The following is a 6,000-nucleotide window of genomic DNA, read 5'->3' as shown; positions in this document are numbered from 1 at the left end:
GAAGAAGAAGAAGAAGAAGAAGAAGAAGAAGAAGAAGAAGAAGAAGAAGAAGAAGAAGAAGAAGAAGAAGAAGAAGAAGAAGAAGAAGAAGAAGAGGAAGAAGAAGAAGAAGAAGAAGAAGAAGAAGAAGAGAAGAAGAAGAAGAAGAAGAAGAAGAAGAAGAAGAAGAAGAAGAAGAAGAAGAAGAAGAAGAAGAAGAGAAGAAGAAGAAGAAGAAGAAGAAGAAGAAGAATTACGATAGTCTTGCTTCCAACATAATGCTTTCAAATGATTGTAACTTTAATAGCCCAAACCCTAAACAAGATATCTTTTTACACAAGATTAATACGTTTCACAGCTATTCAAGGATTATAATGAATTTGACAGTTTTTTGTGTCTCCTGGAAAATTACGTTTTTAAGATAAAATAGGTTTGTACCTTATCCTCAATATAGAGCCTTTTGCTCAAACGGCAGTCAATTGTTTTAGAAAAGGTCCAATGACCGACAACAATGCTGTTGAACGAAACTGAAACAGAAGAACGAGGGGTGATCTCATACAGTTATACAGCATTATCCATAGTCTTAATCAAATTGACAACAATACACTTGGCATAGATTGAATGATCTTACAATGAATGATCTTACAACAAACAGGTCTTCTGTCGTAAAACACTGATATTGTGCATTCAACAAATTGCATTTACCCACAAACTGTTGTCTCTGAGTCATCTGGTCTTTGTAACACTCCATGCTAGATGTATCTTTAAGCTTTGATATGATGTACTTCCAGAATTCTTTTTTCGTAATTCCACCCCTCCGATTTTCGTTTGATATATCAGGCTCAATCATTTTATTGACTTATTTATATGTTCTGTTTTAACTTTTTGTGTATTGCACCACGAAGCTGCACCAGATATGAATCTTTAAAACCAGATATTTATCTTATCTTTAATGTGGACATTGACAAAGACAATGCTAAAAAGTCCTCAAAACTATGCGCTACAAGTGTCATGACAGACTACGTATTGTTGAAATTTTCAGCTTTTTTATTTAGCGCAATTTTCACTAGACGTGCTTAAAACGCTCTAAATAGGGTCCCTGACCAACGGTAACGCGTAACATGTAGAACTGGACATGATGCCTGCTAGGCGATATTACATTTTTTTTTTCCGACAGAGACAACGGGATTAAAATCAAAGATGAGGGAAAGCACTGACAACAGCAACTATTCATGCACAGTCACCACATCTTGTCGAAATAAAATCAAAATAAATCAGTGATTGCTATGTTTGCTCAACCTTCTTGAAAAACGCAAAAAGAATAAAGAACAGCAACAGGGCGACATTAGAAGCCCCGTTATGTAAAAGTATGGACACAGCACAAAATATGTCACGTGTAAATCACGAGGCTATGCAGGCAACAGAGTGACTTTTACAGCTATAGACCAATGTCTTTGTCCTTCATTATGAAAATCTCTCTCTCTCTCTCTCTCTCTCTCTCTTCTCTCTCTCTCTCTCTCTCTCTCTCTCTCTCTCTTTCTCTCATCTATCTATCCATTCATCTATCTATCCATTCATTCATCCACCATTGCAAACATCTATTTATCCATTCCATCCATATATTCATCCATACCCTCATCTGTCCTCTTCATCAGATGATCAGTCCATCCATCGGGTCGGACCATCCCCTCCCCCCCCCCTCTCTCTCTCTCTCTCTCTCTCTCTCTCTCTCTCTCATCTATCTATCCATTCATCTATCTATCCATTCATTCATCCACCATTGCAAACATCTATTTATCGATCCATCCATATATTCATCCATACCCTCATCTGTCCTCTTCATCAGATGATCAGTCCATCCATCGGGTCGGACCATCCCCCCCCCCCCCTCTCTCTCTCTCTCTCTCTCTCTCTCTCTCTCTCTATATATATATATATATATATATATATATATATATATATATATATATATATTCTATGTAATCTTGTCATGGATGAAATGTCTATTAGGCAACATGTGGAATGGGATGGCAGCAAGTATCATGGCTATGTGGATGTTGGTACAGGAATTGATGATGATAATCTTCCTGTAGCAAAGGAAGCTCTAACTTTTATGATAGTATGCTTAAATAGCAGTTGGAAATTGCCTGTTGGGTATTCTTTATTAGATGGTTTGAATGGGGTGGAAAGAAAAAAATTATTGAATTCATGTATTAAAAAACTGCATGAAGTAGGTGTTGAGATAGTGTCAATCACACATGACGGTTGTCCATCAAATATGTCTATGTTGAAGTCTCTTGGTGTAATTGTAGATAGTGATTAAATAAAGCCATACTTTTCTCATCCTGTTACTGATTCGCCTATTTATGTTTTTCTTGATGCCTGTCATATGTTGAAATTGGTAAGGAATACTTTTGCAGAAAAAAAGTCTTTTTGTGTAGGTAATGATTTTATCAAATGGGACTATATTGAATTATTACACAAGTTACAAGAAAGAGAAGGATTGCACCTGGGTAATAAATTACAAGCAAGTCATGTGCAATGGTTTAAGAAAAAAATGAATGTAAAATTAGCTGCTCAAACTCTTAGTGATTCAGTTTCTTCTTCTCTTGAATTTTGTCTTAAAGAAAATATCCCTGGTTTTGAAGGATGTGAGGCAACTATTAAGTTTTTGAAAATGTTTAATTGTTTGTTTGATATCCTTAATTCTAGAAATATGAAGGCATTTGGATGGAAATCCCCATTGAGTAAATGTAATTTTGAAGCAACTGAAAATTTTCTCTCAGAAAATAAAAATTATATTTTGTCCATGACATTATCTGTTAATGGTATGTCTCTTGTTTCCAGTAGAAGAAAGACTGGCTTTCTTGGTTTTCTTGTTTGTATTGATAGTGTTATTTCCATTTACAGACGTTTGGTAATGTCTGAAGATTCATGTATGAAATTTTTATTGACCTACAAGTTTAGTCAAGATCACATTGAACTTTTTTTTGGTAAGGTAAGAAGTATGGGAGGCTGCAATAACAATCCAACAGCTAGACAGTTCTCAAAAGCATACAAGCAACTCCTCACGCACAATGAAATTGAAGAAGTGAAAAGAGGGAACTGTTTGCCTCTGGAATCCGTACCCATTCTAAGTGTTTCCAGCCGAGAGAATTTAAGCCGTGATGTACCTTCTGGGATTCGAATCAATGCATCTTTATCAACAAACCGAGTCTTGTCTGAAGAGGTGTGTGAAAGTAGTGATATCAGTAGCAGTAGTTCATTTGATTTTGATGTAAACTATGATCAGTTGTCCATCATCTAGTCAGCTGATCCTGCGTAGGACGTTGCTTCCCGAACTTTCTTGCGAAACAGATTACGGTTTTCCGCCAGTCTACTTGCTTGAGTTGCTGTCATTCCCAGCCATTCACATATATCTTGTTCCCAGCTTCTTGTTGGTCTACCTCTTCCTCTCTTGCCGTCTGCCCTTGTCTGCAGAATGTGCTTTTCTAATGATTCGTGGCGAGTCGTGTGGCCAAAATAGTTTAGTTTCAATTTCTTTACAGTTTGAAGAAGAATTGGTGATTTTATTCCGACCCTTCTCAGGACTTCTTTGTTTGTTTGTTTTTCAGTCCATGATATTCTGAGTATTTTTCTGTAGCATGCCATTTCAAAAGCTGTGATCTTTGTGCTCTCTGCTTTGCTGATAGTCCATGCTTCGCATCCATATGTTGCAGTTGGGAAAACAACACTTTTGAGGATTTTGATTTTTGTTTGAATGCACTGCCCTTTCCAGATATTATTCATCTTTTCTAGCTTTGATCTTGCCATTGCTAGTCTCCTCCTGATCTCTGGGGCCGATTTCCCGTTGTACTCAATCCTGCCTCCAAGGTATTCAAAATTCTTTACTCTTTCTATTTCTTCTCCATTGATTTTTATGATGGCATCTGTTTTGCATTTGTCAGTATTCATGATTTTGGTCTTCTTTATATTCAGCTTAAGGCCTTTGGTCTCGCTATGTTCCTTTACAGATGTTATTAGATTCTCTAGTCCCCCCGGTGTTGTGGACAATAGTGCAGTGTCGTCTGCGTACCTCAGATCTTTTATGGGTAGACCTTGCATTTTAGGTTCGTTGTAATTACTTCTCCTGACATCGTTTTCCACATCTCGCATTATACCTTCAGTGTAAATGCTGAACAAATGGGGTGATAGAATACATCCCTGTCTTACTCCTTTTGTAACTTTGAACCATTCTGTTGTTCCGCTTTCTAGTTGTACCGCTGATTGTTGGTTCTCATAGAGGGATCTTATCAGGTTTCTAATTCTAGGATCAAAGTTCATCTCCAGGAGAGTTTCCCATAGTTTCTCATGATTAACACAATCAAAAGCTTTCGAATAGTCTATAAAACAAGTGTGGAGGCCAGAATTTACTTCTCGATGCTTCTGAATAATTTGACGCAAATTGAATATGTGGTCTCTTGTCCCTCTGTTTTTTCTAAAACCTGCCTGGGTGTTACTGACTTCTTCTTCCAGTTTACGTTCAATCCTGTTCATGATAATTTTTAGAAGGATTTTGCTTGCATGACTGATGAGTGATATTGTTCGGTAGTTGGAGCATAGTTGTAAGTCTCCTTTCTTAGGCAATGGTATAAAAATTGCTCTCCTCCAATCTGAGGGCCAAATTTCTTTCTCCCAAATTTTCGTACAAAGTCTTAGATATACTTCAACTCCTTCATCTTCACTTGCTTTTATCATCTCAGCTTGAATGTTGTCACAACCTGGACTTTTCCCATCTTTAAGTGATTTAATTGCCCATTCTATTTCAGATTTTAGAGGTGGTAAGCTAGATTCTTCGTTTTCATTTTGCATGTTGTTTTGCAAAGGTTGGATTTCGTTTATTTGGTCTTCTGTGTACATATCTTCACAATATCTTTTCCACCTATTTGCTATGTCTTCTGCTTCTGTGAGGGGTTTACCTTGCTCATCTTTTATCACCCCTATTCGTGATTGAAAACTTTTTGTGATGGTTTTTATTTCATCATACATTTCCCTGGTCTTGTTTTCTCTCTGAAGGTCTTCTATTTTTCTGCATTTTCTCATGAGATATTCTTTCTTATCCGTTCTGCACAGCTTTTTCACTTCCTTAGCTATCTCTTTGTATACATTGCTATGAGTGCCATGAGTCGTCTTTGCGTCTTTCCTCTCTTTGATTTTGTTTAGTGTATTTTCATTCATCCATGGTTGTTTTTTGCCCCGTTTTTTAGGAAGGTGTTTTTCAGCGGATTCCAAGTATATTTTCCTTGTCTCATTTGCGATCTCATCCGGTTCCTTTTCCTCAATATCTTGAAGTAGCAGTTGGAAACGATTCTTTACTTCAATCGCAAATTCTTCATTGATACTGTCAACTTCGTATCTAATAGGTCTTGTAACTTTTTTCTTCATTTTAAGCTTCAGTTTCAGTTTTGATATCAAAAGTTCGTGGTCTGTGTCACAGTCTGCTTTTGGTTTGGTCGTGACGTCTTGAATTCTGGTGTTCCATCTTTTTTCAATCATGATGTAATCAATTTGGTTTTTTGTTCTTCCATCTGGCGATGTCCACGTAAATAGTCTTCTTGGATGTTTTTTTGGTGTTTTTTATTGCAAGTTGATTTGCCAGTGCAAAATCTATGAGTGTCTCGCCTCTTTCGTTTCTTTCCCCTAGTCCAGATATTCCAATGATTCCATCTTCTTCACTGTTCTTTTTTCGTCCTACCTTGGCATTAAAGTCACCAGCGATTATTAATATGTCCTGTTTATCTTTGTTGTCCACTTCCTTTTGTAGGGCATCATAGAAATTCTCTACTGCTTCTTCAGTTGCAGCAGTTGTTGGTGCGTAAACTTGAATAAACGTGATGTTTTTAGCTTGACCTTGGAGTCTAATGCTAACAATGCGATCACTCACTGGTTTGTATCCAATGAGGCTGTTGACTGTTGTTTTTGCGAGATAGATTGCCACACCGCTTTGTCCAGATTTTTCCCTTCCTGAGTAAATTATCCTTC

At 37.0% G+C, this 6,000-nt stretch overlaps 1 protein-coding gene across 2 annotated transcripts in view; it reads left to right on the top strand.

The window, feature by feature from the left end:
- LOC144976231 (sodium-dependent phosphate transport protein 1-like) overlaps positions 1–6,000 on the top strand; it is a 54,359-nt gene that overhangs the window by 10,144 nt on the left and 38,215 nt on the right. The gene's annotated exons all lie outside the window — the stretch shown is intronic.

This window comes from Berghia stephanieae, chromosome 7, assembly GCF_034508935.2.
Source record: "Berghia stephanieae isolate SIO BIC M18660-M18661 chromosome 7, UCSD_Bste_1.3, whole genome shotgun sequence".
NCBI classification, from domain to species: domain Eukaryota; kingdom Metazoa; phylum Mollusca; class Gastropoda; order Nudibranchia; family Aeolidiidae; genus Berghia; species Berghia stephanieae.
The sequence above is the reverse complement of the archived record's forward strand: the minus strand, read 5'-3'. Positions and strand labels throughout refer to the sequence as shown.